The sequence below is a fragment of the Dendrobates tinctorius genome, unplaced genomic scaffold (assembly GCF_039654945.1).
Source record: "Dendrobates tinctorius isolate UK_male_01 unplaced genomic scaffold, ASM3965494v1 ptg000503c, whole genome shotgun sequence".
Classification (NCBI taxonomy): Eukaryota; Metazoa; Chordata; class Amphibia; order Anura; family Dendrobatidae; genus Dendrobates; species Dendrobates tinctorius.
The window spans coordinates 17,691-34,002 of NW_027362162.1; the positions used below are offsets into that span (position 1 = coordinate 17,691).

At 44.1% G+C, this 16,312-nt stretch overlaps 1 long non-coding RNA gene across 1 annotated transcript in view; it reads left to right on the plus strand.

Annotated features, from left to right (window-relative positions):
- Positions 1-4,730: 4,730 nt before the first annotated feature.
- The window catches only part of LOC141078109 (uncharacterized), a 31,343-nt gene continuing 19,761 nt past the window's right edge, over positions 4,731-16,312 (plus strand). The window contains exons 1-2 of the long non-coding RNA XR_012227655.1: positions 4,731-4,799; positions 4,927-4,989. This is a non-coding gene — a long non-coding RNA (uncharacterized lncRNA). The remainder of the gene's footprint in view (positions 4,800-4,926; positions 4,990-16,312) is intronic.

A 16,312-nucleotide genomic window follows, 5' to 3' on the forward strand; every position in this document is an offset into this window, starting at 1 on the left:
CAGCAGGCAAGGAATCGACTCGGGGGAGTGGTCTCTCCACCCCGAAATTTTTTACCAGATCTGTCAACGCTCGGGAACCCCGGATGTGGACCTAATGGCATCCCATCTCAATGCCAAGGTCTCCAATTTCATGGCCAGGACACACGACCCGCGGTCGCTCGGAGCGGATGCCCTGGTTCAGGACTGGACCCATTTCCAGCTCCTGTACATCTTTCCACTCTCCTCCTGATCTCCAGAGTAGTGAGGAAGATCAAACAAGAGGGAGTTCCAACCATCCTGATCGCGCCGGACTGGCCCAGACGTACATTGTACGCCGACATCGTTCATCTTACAGCAGACGCCCCCTGGCGTCTCCCCGATCGTCACGACCTTCTGTCACAAGGTCCGTTCTACCATCAGAATTTAGGGGCTCTCAATTTGACGGCATGGCCCTTGAAACCCGGATTCTAACCCAGGCAGGGTTCACACCGGATGTCATTGCGACCATGATTAGGGCAAGGAAGCCAGCTTCTGCCAAGATTTATTATTGTACCTGGAGAACTTTCTTTTCCTGGTGCGAATCTCATGGACAGGTCCCACTCCCTTATTCTCCCGAAGGTACTAGGTTTCCTTCAGTCGGGCCTAGACGCCAAGCTATCCCTAGGCTCGCTTAAGGGTCAGGTGTCAGCGCTTTCAGTCCTTTTTCAAAGGCGCATTGCTACCAAACCGCAAGTAAGAACTTTTCTCCAGGGAGTTTCCCGATTGGTTCCTCCCTGCAGGCGTCCACTGGAAACGTGGGACCTCAACCTGGTCCTGACAGCATTGCAGGCACCACCCTTCGAACCCCTTAAAGAAGTTCCACTCTGTATTCTGTCACAGAAAGTGGTTTTCCTAGTGGCAATCACCTCGCTACGCAGGGTGTCGGAATTGTCAGCACTTTCCTGCAGACGGCCTTTCCTAGCTTTTCACCAGGACAAGGTGGTCCTCCGTACTGTACCATCCTTCCTTCCGAAGGTTGTGTCCACCTTTCACCTCAATGAGGAAATCTCACTGCCATCCCTTTGTCCGGTTCCGGCTCATAGAGTGCAGAAGGCTCTGCATACGCTTGACCTCATCAGAGCATTGCGGATTTATATGTCCAGGACTGCCCCCTTCCGGAAGTCTGATTCCCTCTTCATTCTTCCGGAAGGCGGTCGCAAGGGCCTGCCGGCCTCCAAGGCTACCCTTGCCAGGTGGATCAAGTCCACCATACATGAGGCTTACCGACTCAACAGTTCCTCTCTTCCGGCCGGTATCACGCCCCACTCTACTCGGGAAGTAGGGGCCTCCTGGGCCATTCGGCACCAGGTTTCGGCACAACAAGTGTGCAAGGCGGCCACTTGAACTAACCTACACACATTTACAAAACACTACAGTGTTCATACCCAGTCCTCAGCGGACGCGAGCCTGGGTAGACTGGTTCTGCAGGCGGCAGTGCCCCAAGTTTAGGGTCCTGCTAGCACAATATTCGTCCATTGCTTCCCACCCAGGGACTGCTTTGGGACGTCCCATGGTTCTGTGTCCCCCAATGAGGCGACAGAGTAAAGGAGATTTTTGTGTACTCACCATAAAGCCTCTTTCTCTTAGCCCCTAATTGGGGGACACAGTTCCCACCCTGTTGCCCTTAATTGGCGGCTGTTACGGTTGGGTTCTCATATTGTTCTTTGAGCTTGTACATAGTAGCCTTCTTACAGGCATGGTTATGTTTCTTCTGTTATGTTCCTCCTAATGCTTTTGCACAATACTGGAGAAGGCGGACGCCATCCAGGGGTGTATTCTGCAGAGGAGGAGCCATAGCTAACCTTTTTCAGATTATGCATAGTGTCGCCTCCTAGCGGACAGCAGCATAACACCCATGATTCTGTGTCCCCCAATTAGAGGCTAAGAGAAAGAGATTTTAAGGTGAGTACACAAAAATCTCCTTTTTACACTTCGCTGATCTGTCACATCACAGATCGCTGTGACAGATCAGCGATCTGTCACAGGTAGTGCTGCAGGCTTCCTCATGCCGGTGCTTTGCAGGCATGAGGAAGCCACCTCCCTGCAGGCCCCCAAAGGTCCCCACCGCCATTTTGGATTCGGGGACCTGCAGGGAAGGAGGCCCCCGCAACAGCGCTGCACATTGCTCTGCTACGGGGGTCTCAGGAAGCACGGAGGGAGCCCCCTCCCTGCCGATGATTCCCTAAACCCACGGTACACTGCGATCGTGTTTGATCGCAGTGTGCCAGGGATTAACATGTCAGGACGGTCCGTGACCGCCCCTGACATAGTGCCGGGTGTCAGCTGTGATAATCAGCTGACACCTGGCCGCGATCAGCGGCGCTCACTATGTGAGCGCCGCTGATCGCTATGACGTACTATCCCGTCCATGAGCATAGGGGCCCAGGTCCCATGGGCGGGATAGTACGTCAGATGGCAAAAGGGGTTAAATGGCATCTGTCTGTAGGAAAAACCCTCCTAAGCCGTCTATATGGGCATGTAGGTCATAAAAAGTTGGACAAAATGATACCCCAATATCTGCGATCTGATGTCTTATTCCAGAGAATTCAACATTCTATTCAATATGTAGATGAGCTGTTAAGATCTATGTGCTGGATGTAGATCTCCCTGAGAATCTGCCTCCACACATTATTTTACATGAAAGGAGCGTTACCAGTGTGAGACATGTAATGACTGGCAGTCTGCTCTCCTGATATACATGTCTCACACTGGTAACACTGCCTTTCATTTAACATAAGCTCTGTAGTTAGATCAGGGAGATCTACGTCCGGCCCATAGATCTTAACAGCTCATTTACATATTCTAGAGAAATCCATGCTTTTCTTAATAAGGCATCAGATCGCAGACATCATGATATCATTTTACACAACTTTATATGACCTACATGTCCATACAGATGGCTTAGGCCTGTTTCACACATCCGTTTTTTCACACTTTGGCGGACGTCAAAAAACGGATGTGTGAAACAGGCCTTAGGAGGGGTTGATCCTACTGATGTAGTCTTTAAAAAGAATACCTAAGCTATTTTTTATTTTTTTTTTTTATTTTGTCCAGAATGGAAAGTTATGAAACTTTCCAAATATCTTCATTAAGGAATTTGTTTTTATTGCTGTTTAACAAAACAAAAAAAAACACCTGTAAATGGCGGCTTTTCCTCAGTCTCTCTGCCTGCCTTCAGCTACATTGCTATCAGAACGTATTCCTTTGGAGTACAGATGATGGCAGTGATGAGTATTGCCTGACTCCTGAGTGTTCTGCTTATCAGAACGATCTCCTGCAGCAGCCTCAGGGACTGAACATATTTTTCGAGTACACCGATATCACTTGGTTAGCATCCGAGCATTCTAGGATATCACCTTATCCAAGCACGTTCGCTCATCACTAGTGCTGTCCCATCACTGCCATCATCTGTACTCCAAATGCGTGCACTCTGATATTAATGCAAATAGACTGGGCAAAATCCGGGGTTTAGAAGCAACTTGCATGTTTTTTTTTTTTTTTTTACTGGAATGAAGACAAATCCCATAATAAAATAATTTGCAAGGTTTTATAATTTTTTTGTTTTCTCCCCCAATGTGGACCTGTGCACTAGCACGTACACTAGTATTGGTCTATGTGCAGTCTGTTGCACAAACGAATCAAACATACATTTGTCTGAATTTAGGCTCGGGGTAAGTTCAGGCAATTATTTTTACAGTCTGTGTGCAGCCAGTATTATCCCATTATTATCTAAGGTCTGCATAATATAAAAACCTCCACCAAGAATGATGATGCATTTTAAAACCTTGACCAAGAACTTAGGCTACGTTCCCACGATGAGTTTTGGGTGAGTTTTTTTTAAATTTTTTTTATACAATGCTTCTTTTTGAAAAGAAGGCGCGTAATCTATTTTACTTAAAGGGAATCTGTCACCTCGTTTTTCCGCTATAAGCTGCGGCCACTGCCTTTCGGGGCTTATCTACAACATTCTATAATGCTGTAGATAAGCCCCTGATCTAACCTGGAAGATAAGGAAAACAAGTTTTATTATACTCACCCGGGGGCGGTCCAGTCCGATCCGATGGGTATCGCAGGTCCGGCGCCTTCCATCTTCTAGAGATGATGTCATCATCCTCCTTGCTTTGTGTCTTGGCTCCTGCGCAGGCGTACTGATCTGCCTTGTTGAGGGCAGATCAAAGTACTGCAGTGCGCAGGCACCGGGAAAGGTCAGAGAGGCTCAGCGCCTGCGCACTGCAGGAATATGCTCTGCCCTCAACAGGGCAGATCAGTATGCCTGCGCAGGAGCCGTGACACGAAACAAGGAGGATGATGACATTCACTGCATGAAGATGGAAGGCGCCGGACCTGCGACACCCATCGGATCGGACCAGACCGGTCCGCCCCCGGGTGAGTATAATAAAAGTTGTTTTCCTTATCTTCCAGGTTAGATCAGGGGCTTATCTACAGCATTATAGAATGTTGTAGATAATCCCCAAAAGGAAGTGGCCGCAGCTTATAGCGGAAAAATGAGGTGACAGGTTCCCTTTAATGGGTGCAGAAATAGCGCAGAAAATCTGCAATATCAAAAGCTCATCGTGGGAACGCGGCCTAACAGGTGTTTGCACGGACTTCTGTGAACACTTTCTTGGGTGCGTTTAGGAGAGTACACTTGCTCTGCTTCATTCTTGGATATATAATTACTAATTTTATTGTATTTTATTTTTTTTCAGCTCATTTTCATCATGTCATTGAACAGCTGAGGTTTCGGCAAGGTACCGTCCTGAGCATATTTCTGTCTGCTGGTATGTAATGTTCCATTTTCAGACTATGAGTAGAATTTTATTTTTATCATTTTGTCTTGTTTTTTTTTTTTTTGGTTTTTTTCTTTGCTTAATTTGCACAATTGAGGCCATTTTATTTTTCTTGTAGCTTTTCAGTTTTCATACACTGCAGTGTTTGGAGCATACACCGCTTTTATCTTCATAAGAACAGGTGAGAACGTGTGGCGTTTAGTCCTGATACAGACTTTGTTTCATTGCCATTTTTTTAAATATTATCCCACAAGTAGTAATGGATTAAAACAAAACAAACAAACAAATAGAAATGTAAAAACTTTCAGTTATACTTTTCTTTTAAGCTATGTTCACATAAGGTCAGGAAAAACCAAGATGGAAACTCTTGATTTGTCAGACATGCGCCACCGTATCAGCGCTGTTGACAGTAAGGTTATGAAATTAAAAACTTGCCGCGAGTTAGTTCATTTTATTTTTTATTTTTTTTTTTTTTCTCCTGTTTTTTTTCCTGGGGAACATGTTTTAAAATATTTGCATTTTGGGAAGAATTTCAGCAGTGTTAGTAAAGATTTTAGGCACAGAATCCATGTTTACTTCCTGACAATGTGAACATGCTCCTAGGCTTCTCATAACTTCTTAGAAAACTGCTCCATAGCGCAAAGTGTGAACTGAGCCTTTGAAAAAAAAAAGTGTTTTTTGTTTTCTTATTTCTTATTGTAGTTTAATGTTAATTTGAGATTTATCATGCCATGGCTCGTGTGTGGTTGTTGTGTGTTGTTTTTTTTTTTTTGTAAGCTGGGGAAAATGACTGATACACTTTGCATGATATATTTGAGTGATGGGCAATAGTCTTTGTCCACTTTCACCCGGGAGCATGACATGAAGACCACATCTAATAATTGTCATTCGGTCACTTTGCAGCTTGGAAAACGAGGCCGGAGTGGGTCACACCGTGGCTTTGGCCATGACACAGGTCATGTAGCTAAAGATCACTTTGTGCCACTTCTACATCCCCGCATAATGTGAATGTAATGGAGGTTGTATTGCAAACCGCAAGGTGCTGTGACCTTGACAAGCAAATCACAAAAATTCAGACCGTTGGATTTGTTTTTGTGTCTTTGTATTCTCACTGCAATGCAATCACATTCACTTGTATTACTCTGCAAAGTCGTAGCAGCATATTGCGATCTTTGGGCTTGCAACCAACATTGCAGCCAAAGCTGCTGCATAGCCATACCCCAATGGTATATGCACACAGTGGTGTTTTTTGAACAGAAATTGAGCAGAAACTCCCCAAATCCTTTTAACCCCTTTAACCTCCTAGGTGGTTTGCATGTTCATGACCGGGCCAATTTTTACAATTCTGACCACTGTCCCTTTATGAGGTAATAACTCTGGAACGCTTCCATGGATCCCAGTGATTCTGACTTTGTTTTCTCGTGACATATTGTACTTAATGTTAGTGGTAACATTCATTCATATAACTTGCGTTTATTTGTGGAAAAAAAAAAACGGAAGTTTGGGGAAAACTTTGAAAATTTCGCAATTTTCAAAGTTTGCATTTTCATGTCTTTAAAACAGTGAAATATGTCACACAAAATAGCTAATAAATAACATTTCCCACATGTTTACTTTACATCAGCACAATTTTGGAACCAAAATTTTTTTTTTTTATAGGAAGTTATAAGGGTTAAAAGTTGACCAGCGATTTCTCATTTTTACAACACTATTTTCTTTTACAGACCACATCACATTTGAAGTCACTTTGAGGGGTCTATATGATAGAAAATACCCAAAAGTGACATCATTCTAAAAAGTGCACCCCTGAAGGTGCTCAAAACCACATTCAAGAAGTTTATTAACCCTTCAGGTGCTTCACGGGAATTTTTGGAATGATTAAAAAAAATGAACATTTAACTTTTTTTTCACAAAAAATTTACTTCTGATCCAATTTGTTTTATTTTTACCAAGGGTAACAGGAGAAATTGGACCCCAAAAGTTGTTGTGCAATTTGTCCTGAGTACGCTGATACACCATATATGCATGTAAACCACTGTTTGGGCGCACGGCAGAGCTCAGAAGGGAAGGAGCGCCTTTGACTTTTTCAACGCAAAATTGGCTGATATTGAGATCGGACGCCATGTCACGTTTGGACGGCCCCTGATGTGCCTAAACCGTGGAACCCCCCCCAATTCTGACTCCAACTCTGACCCCAACACACACCTAATCCCAACCCTAACTTTAGCCCCAACCCTAACCCTAATGGGAAAATGGAAATAAATACACTGTTCAAAAAAATAAAGGGAACACTAAAATACCACATCCTAGACATCACTGAATGAAATATTCCAGTTGCAAATCTTTATTCATTACATAGTCGAATGCGTTGAGAACAATAAATCATAAAAATGATCAATGTAAATCCAAATTAATATCCCATGGAGGTCTGAATTTGGAATGCTGATCAAAATCAAAGTGGAAAATCAAATTACAGATTGATCCAACTTCAGTGGAAATGCCTCAAGACAAGGAAAAGATGCTTAGTATTGTGTGTGGCCTCCACGTCCCTCTCAGTATTGTGTGTGGCCTCCATGTACCTGTATGACCTCCCTACAATGCCTGGGCATGGTCCTGATGAGGCGGCAGATGTTCTCTTGAGGGATCTCCTCCCAGACCTGGCCTAAAGCATCCGCCAACTCCTGGACAGTCTGTGGTGCATTGTGACCTTGGTGGATGGAGTGAAACATGATGTTCCAGATGTGCTCAAGATGTGCTCAATCGGATTCAGGTCTGGGGAATGGGCGGGCCAGTCCATAGCTTCAATGCCTTCATCTTGCAGGAACTGCTGACACACTCCAGCCACATGAGGTCTGGCATTGTCCTGCATTAGGAGGAACCCAGGGCCAACCGCACCAGCATATGGTCTCACAAAGGGTCTGAGGATTTTATCTCGGTACCTAATGGCAGTCAGGCTACCTCTGGCGAGCACATGGAAGGCTGTGCGGCCCTCCAAAGAAATGCTACCCCACACCATTACTGACCCACTGCCAAACCGGTCATGCTGAAGAATGTTGCAGGCAGCAGATCGCTCTCCATGGCATCTCCAGACTGTCACATCTGTCACATGTGCTCAGTGTGAACCTGCTTTCATCTGTGAAGAGAACAGGGCGCCAGTGGCGAATTTGCCAATCCTGGTGTTCTGTTATAAATGCCAAGCGTCCTGCACGGTGTTGGTCTGTGAGCACAAGCCCCATCTGTGGATGTCAGGCACTCAGACCATCCTCATGGAGTCGGTTTCTTACCGTTTGTGCAGAGACATGCACATTTGTGGCCTGCTGGAGGTCATTTTGCAGGGCTCTGGCAGTGCTCCTCCTGTTCCTCCTTGCACAAAGGCGGAGGTAGCGGTCCTGCTGCTGGGTTGTTGCCCTCCTACAGCCCCTTCCACGTCTCCTGGTGTACTAGCCTGTCTCCTGGTAGCGCCTCCAGCCTCTGGACACTACGCTCACAGACACAGCAAACCTTCTTGCCACAGCTCGCATTGATGTGCCATCCTGGATGAGCTGCACTACCTGAGCCACTTGTGTGGGTTGTAGAATCCGTCTCATGCTACCACGAGTGTGAAAGCACAACCAACATTCATGAGTGACCGAAACATCAGCCAGAAAGCATTGGTACTGAGATGTGGTCTGAGGTCCCCACCTGCAGAACCACTCCTTTATTGAGGGTGTCTTGATAATTGACAATAATTTCCATCTGTTGTCTATTCCATTTGCACAGCAGCATGTGAAATTGATTGTCAATCAGTGTTGCTTCCTAAGTGGACAGTTTGATTTCACAGAAGTTTGATTTACTTGGAGTTATATTCTGTTGTTTAAGTGTTGCCTTTATTTTTTTTGAGCAGTGTACATTTTTTTATTTTATTTTTCTCTAACTAATGGGGTGGTAAAGGGGGGTTTGATTTACTATTTATGGTGGGTTTTTATGTTTGGCATCTGTCACGCTAAAAGACGCTTTTTATTGCAAAAAATTAGTTTTTGCATCACCACATTTTGAGAGCTATAATTTTTCCATATTTTGCTCAGTCATGTGAGGTCTTATTTTTTTGCGGGACGAGTTGACATTTTTATTGGTATCATGTTCGGGCACGTGACATCTTTTGATCGCTTTTTATTCAGATTTTAGGGGCGCAGAATGAACAAAAACCAGCAATTCATGAATTTCTTGGGGGGGTGTTTATACCGTTCCGCGTGTGGAAAAATTGATAAAGCGGTTTTACTCTTTGGGTCAGTACGATTACAGCGATACCTCATTTATATCATTTTTTAATGTTTTGGTGCTTTTATATAACAAAAACTTTTATATAAAAAATAATAATTTTTGCATCGCTTTATTCTGCGAGCTATAACTTTTTTTTATTTTTTCCCTGATGGCGGCTTGTTTTTTGCGGGACAAGATGACGTTTTCAGCGGTACCATGTTTATTTATATCCGTCGTTTTGATCGAGTGTTATTCCACTTTTTGTTCGGCGGTATGATGATAAAGCATTGGTTTTTTGGGCTTTTTTTTTTTTTAAATGGTTTTCACTAATGGGGTTAACTAGTGGTACATTATAGGTTGGGTCGTTACGGACGTGGGGATACCAATTATGTGTACTTATATGGTTAAGAGTTTTTTTGTATTCAAATACTGATTTATTGTTAAATAAATATATTTTTTTTTTTAAATATTTTTACTATTATTTTAAAAGATTTTTTTTATTTAATTCTGACTTTTACACTTTGTCCCACTATGGGACACTTATTTTGTTCAGGCTGCTCGCTTATCTGCATGCTATAGAAGCTGTCAGCACTGCAGCTTCTGCGCACTGACAACAGAGACTTCCTGACATGCGCTGTGCATGACTGGAAGTCTCTCAGGCCTGGAGACCTGGATGTCATCATGACGTCATCGGGTCTTCATGTCAGCTATTGGGACCCCGCAACATGCCGTGGGGTCTCCGATCCAAAGGCAGAGGTGCTGTCACAGCTGACAGCCCCTCTGCCTGCTCCTGAAACACTGCGATCATGTTTGATCACAGTGTGCCGGGGGTAAAAGTGCAGGGAGCGGTCCGTGACACCTGACACCTGGCTCCCACAGCTGATACCTGGCACTATCAGTAGCGCTCCCCCCCGTGAGCGCGGCTGATCAATGATGACGTACTATCCCGGGAATAGTACGTCATCTGGCAGAAAGGGGTTAAAAAAGAAAAAAAAATTGGAGGTTGTGCTCATTTTCTGAAAACTTTGCAAAAATACTGTCTGCACATAGCTTTAAGATGCATGTGAATTGTGAGTTGCCTATAGTCAGGCTGCAATTTAGTGGTGTGTTTTTATTTTGTTTGTTTTTTTCAGGCAATTCACAGCTTTAAAATATTATATATATTACTGTCAAATTTAATCTCTCTTTTCTAAAAGACAGGAGTTATCACTTTCAGTCAAAAGATTTTAGTCTTGATTAACGTTGGGAAGTTTTCCAGGGGTCAGACTTGGGTTCTCTTTTAAAATCCATGGCCCAGATGAAAATGGCCAAATGCAGTGCTTGTTTGTTTCCAGAATAGTCTTTGTAACTTTCCGGGCAACTGTACATATAAATCATAGAGGGTTTTAACCCCTTACATCAGACGTACTATTATGCCAATGTCAGTATCACCAGCTTTGATGAGGGCTCCGGCGGTGAGCCCACCTCAAAGACGGGACATGTCAGCTGTTTTAAACAGCTGACATGTTCTCGTAATAGCTGTAGGTGGAATTGCGATCCGCCCGCAGCTATTAACTAGTTAAATGCTGCTGTCACACTGACAGCGGCATTTAACAAGCGCATCCGGCCGGAAATACGCACACTGGATGACCTGCGTCACGTGATGGCGGGTCACCGATGTGTCGGCATAACAACCAAAAGTCTCCTTGAGACCTCTATGGTTGTTGATGCTGGATTACTGTGAGCACCACCATGTGGTCGGCGCTGATAGCAATGCAGTAAATCTGCTACCTATAGGCGATCTGATCATCACTTCTATGTAGCAGAGCCGATCAAGTTGTGGCAGCTTCTAGCCTCCCATGGAGACTATTGAAGCATGCCAATAGTTAAAGAAAAATGTTTTTAAAAATATGGAAAAAAATGCAAAATATATAAAAGTTCAATTCACCCCCCCTTTCGCCCCATTCAAAATAAAACTAAAATCAAACCTACAGATATTTGATATCGCCGCGTTTAGAATCGCACGATCTATCAATAAATAAAGGATTAACCTGATCGCTAAATGGCGTAGCGAGAAAAAAATCAAGCCGCAAGTATTAAGGTTTTTTGGTCGCTGCGACATTGCATTAAAACGCAATAACAAGCGATCAAAAGTTTGTATCTGCACCAAAATGGTATAATTAAAAACGTCAGCTCGGCGCGCAAAAAAAAAAGCCCTCGCTTGACCCGAGATCACGAACAATGGAGATGCTACGGGTCTCGGAAAATGGCGCAATTTTTATTTATTTTTTTAGCAAACTTTGGAATTTTTTTTAACCCATTAGGCCTGTTTCACATTTCAGTTTTTTTGACGTCAGTCAAAATCCGCCAGGTTGTGAAAAAACGGATCTGTCTCTATTGTGGTACAAACAGATGCCACCGGATCCATTTTTGGACTGATCCGCTTTAGCAGCTAGAGACTGAAATTTAAAGTCTGGGAATGAGAGAGAGAGAATATTTTGGGTTAAATTTCCGGCAAGGAAATTCTTCCGGGCATGCTCAATGTAAAAAAAACAAAACAAAAAAAAAGCATATCCGTTGCCAGATTCCGTCAAATAACGGTTGGCAACGGATCCGCCGCCCTATCCGCTGTTTTAACGCAGACAAAAAAAGTTTCATTGTCTGTCCACTCAAGACAGCGGACGTCAAAAATATGGCGGATCCGTCAAAAAACGGATCCAACGGATGACCATCCGTCAAAATCCGCCGCTAGTGCAAGTCAATGGGAAAAAAACGGATCTGTCAAAAAAAATGGCGGATCCTTTTTCAAAACGGCGGATCTTGACTGACGTCAAACAACTGAAGTGTGAAAGAGGCCTTAGATAAAAAATAACCTAGACATGTTTGGTATATATGAAATCATAATGACTTGAAGAATCCTAATGGTAGGTTAGATTTGCAAACAATCAACAAACAAAAGTGGCTACCTGAAAGAGTATACACACCAGAAATTCAAAAACACATACAAATACCATAATTCAATAAATATAAAATAAATCATTACGAAAATTCATGCCATTCGGGAATTTTGTATCACGTTTTAAAATTCAAAAAGCTTCCCCTTATATTCAGCAATTTTTGCCTGTCACCTCCCCGTTCAGGGTTATTAACCCTTTCTAAAGCATAAAATGCAAATGAGCTAATATCGCCCTGGTGTGTTCTGACAAAATGTTTTACCGCTCCAGAATAAGCTGCGTTTTTTAATTCAATGTTCCTTAAATGTTCTGCTATCCTTTTCGTTATTTTTTGCATGGTGCAACCAATATATTGAATTATGATTCTCCAGGTCATTACAAATTCATAGACAGCAAACATGTCTAGGTCCTCATTAACCCTCAGACACTTTCAGACTCACTACACTCATCACTATCCCCAATCTCCTCTTCTTCCTGTCCTAATCTGGCTGTTCATCACTACAATGACACTCTTAGAAGCACCCTTGACCAAGTAGCTCCCCTCACCCTCAGAACCTCCAAGCACAGAGTAAAACAGCCCTGGCTCACATTGCAAACTAAACTTCTCCAGCGATGCTCTAGGAGTGCTGAACTCCTATGGAGAAAAACCCGCACACCAGAAGACTTCATCCACTTCAAATTTATGTTAAGAGCCTATAACGCTGCCCTTCACCTCGCCAAACAGACCTACTTCACCACCCTGATCTCACTAGCCAACAACCTCAAGAAACTTTTTGACACTTTTCACTCCCTCCTCAGGCCAAAAGCACAAGCTCCTGTCACAGACATTTGTGCTGATGACCTGGCCTCCCACTTTACAGAAAAAATAGATAATATTCGTCAGGAAATCTGCTCCCAACCACCAAGTGATGTGACTCCCATCCCTTCCTGCATCTCCCCTGGCTCACTTTCCACATTTGATCCCATCACAGAAGAAGAAGTCTCCAGACTCCTCTCTTCTTCTCGTCCGACTACATGCACTACTGATCCCATTCCTTCACATCTCCTCCAGTCTCTCTCCAGTCGTCACAACCCACCTAACTACAATCTTTAATATCTCCCTCTCCTCGGACATTTTCCCATCCTCCTTCAAACACGCCATTGTTACTCCATTACTAAAGAAACCCGCTCTCGACCCATCCTGCACAAACTACAGACCAGTCTCCAATCTCCCCTTCATCTCTAAACTTTTGGAGCGCCTTGTCTACTCCCGCCTTACCCGTTACCTCTCCACTCTCTCCCTTCTAGACCCTTCACAGTCTGGCTTCCATCCCCTACATTCGAATGAAACTGCACTCATCAAAGTGACCAATGACCTTCTGACAGCAAAACGTAATGGTAACCACTCTCTGCTCATTCTTCTTGACCTATCTGCAGCTTTCGATACTGTTGACCACCATCTCCTACTCTCTAGGCTCCAGTCACTAGGCATTAAGGACACTGTTCTCTCCTGGTTCTCTTCCTATATCTCTGACCGCTCCTTCAGTGTTTTGTTCTCTGGCTCCACTTCATCTCCTCTTCCTCTTGCTGTCAGGGTGCCTCAGGGCTCAGTCCTTGGCCCCCTTCTCTTCTCTCTCTACACAGCCCCAATTGGACAGACCATCAGCAGATTTGGCTTTCAGTACCATCTTTATGCTGATGACACACAACTATACACGTCATTCCCCGACCTTACCCCCTCTGTACTACAGAACGCCAGTGACTGTCTGTCCGCAGTCTCCAATATCATGTCCACTCTCTATTTGAAACTCAATCTCTCCAAAACTGAACTACTTCTGCTTCCGCCGTCTACTAACCTCCCTAAATCTGACATTTCCCTCTCCGTGAGTGGCACCACAATAACACCCCGGCAGCAGGCGCGCTGTCTGGGTGTTATGTTTGACACCAATCTCTCCTTCACATCCCATATACAATCTCTTGCCCGCTCTTGCCGCTTACACCTAAAGAACATCTCTAGAATCTGCCCTTTTCTCACCATGGAAACGACAAAAACCCTCACTGTAGCATTGATCCACTCCCGGCTGGATTACTGCAACGCTCTATTAATTGGCCTCCCCGTCACTCAACTATCCCCTCTCCAGTCCATACTTTATGCAGCAGCCAGGGTTGTCCATCTGGATAATCGGTACTCGGACGTGTCCGCTCTTCGTCAGTCATTACACTGGCTGCCCATTCATTATAGGATCCAATTTAAACTACTTGTTCTCACCCACAAAGCTCTCCACGGTGCGGCACCCCCTACATCTCCTCCCTCATCTCTGTCTATCGGCCTAGCCGATCGCTGCGCTCTGCAAACGACTTTCGACTAACCTCTGCACTAATCCGTACCTCCCACTCACGACTCTAAGACTTCTCCCGTGCTGCTCCTATCCTCTGGAATACTCTACCCCAAGAAAGTAGGACTAAACAATTTGCACAGTTTTACGCGCTCCCTCAAAACACATTTGTTCAGAGCGGCTTATCACGTTCACTAATCAAAGTCATTCTATGTGTAAGGGTGCGTGTGTAGCCCATTCACTATCTCCATCCATCCTTCACTCCCTCTAGATGGCTGGACCATCATTGTAAATACACCATTGTAAATACACACCTGTACTCTGTATCTCCCTCACCTCATTGTAGATTGTAAGCTCTCACGAGCAGGGTCATCTTATTTTGTCTTATTTTGCTTTAATTATTGTATTGTTAACCTTGTTACTTATGACTTGTGTTTTAAAACTGTTAAACTGTAAAGCGCTGCGGAATATGTTGGCGCTATATAAATAAAGATTATTATAATTATTATGTAAGTGGTGAAAAAAAATTCCAAAGTTTCTAATAAAAATTGCGCCATCTTCCGAAACCCCTAGCGTCTCCATTTTTCGTGATCTGGGGTTGGGTGAGGGTTTATTTTTTGCGTGCCAAGAAGTTGTTTTTAATCATACAACTTATGTGCAGATAGACTCTTTTGATCGTCTGTTATTGCATTTTAATGCAATGTCGCAGCGACCAAAAAAGCGTAATTCTGGCGTTTTGATTTTTTTCCTCGCTACGCCGTTTAGCAGTCAGGTTAATTCTTTTTTTTATCGATAGATCGTGCGATTCTGAACGCGGCGATACCAAATATGTGTAATTTTTTTTTAAATGGGGAGAACGGGGTGTGATTTAAACTTTTATATATTTTTTTATTTTTTTCATATTTTTAAAAACTTTTTAAAATTTTTTTAGCATGCTTCACGGGAGGCAAGAAGCATCCACAACTCGATCGGCTCTGCTACATATAGAAGATAAGCAGATTGCCTCTATGTAGCAGAAATACTGCATTGCTATGAGCGCCGACTACCGGTTGATGCTCATAGCAATCAGGCAGCAAGAATCAGAGAGGTCTCTATGAGATCTCTGTTTGTTATGCCAACGCATTGCTGACCCCCGATCATGTGACGCACAGTGAATATTAAAAATGTAGAGTAGGACCCCCCACATGAGACTGCCTTGGCGGGGTGGCTCGATTTATTGATCAATATTTTGCTAAATGTCTCATTTTGAATACAGTTAGATGCTAATATGTGCATATGCACCTCATGTTATGCGTTCTGACCACCGGCAGCGCTGGCTTCTCTCTTTTTTTGGTATATGTGTATGTGTATACGGTGTATGTGTGTGTATACGGTATATGTATATATGTGTGTATGTATACAGTATGTGTATGTATATGGTGTGTGTTTTCTCCACACATACCACTTAGAAATAAAACTAAAAAGTTCTATCTTCGTCTCATCAGACCAGAGAAACTTATTTCTCATAGTCTGGGAGTCCTTCATGTGTTTTTTTTTGTTTTTTTTTTAGCAAACTCTATGCAGACTTTCATATGTCTTGCACTGAGGAGAGGCTTCCATCAGGCCATTCTGCCATAAAGGCAGGGGCGGACCTACCGCCTGTGCAGCCATTCATTGCAGGGCCCCAAGGGGACAGGGGGCCCCTCCAGCCTCCAGCACCGCATGGCTAATTATTCAATGCAAATTAGCCATGTGGAGCGCGAGCACTGCAGAGCCAGTAAGGAGAGGAGAGCAGCCCTGAGGGCTAAGGTGAGATCATCAGCCAGCAAGTGCGGACACTGTGACTGGAGAGTGGAGTGGACAGTGTGGATCCTCTTGGTCTGGGACTCTGGCCTGCCCTGCCTGCTCCAGGTAAGAGTACCAGAGCTGAGCAGAACTGAAGGACTGGGACCGAGGAGGCAGGCATGAATTTGGGGGGCTCCTGGGGTGGGGGAGAACTGAAGCATGGCAGGCATGATTTTAGGGGGCTCCGTCCTGG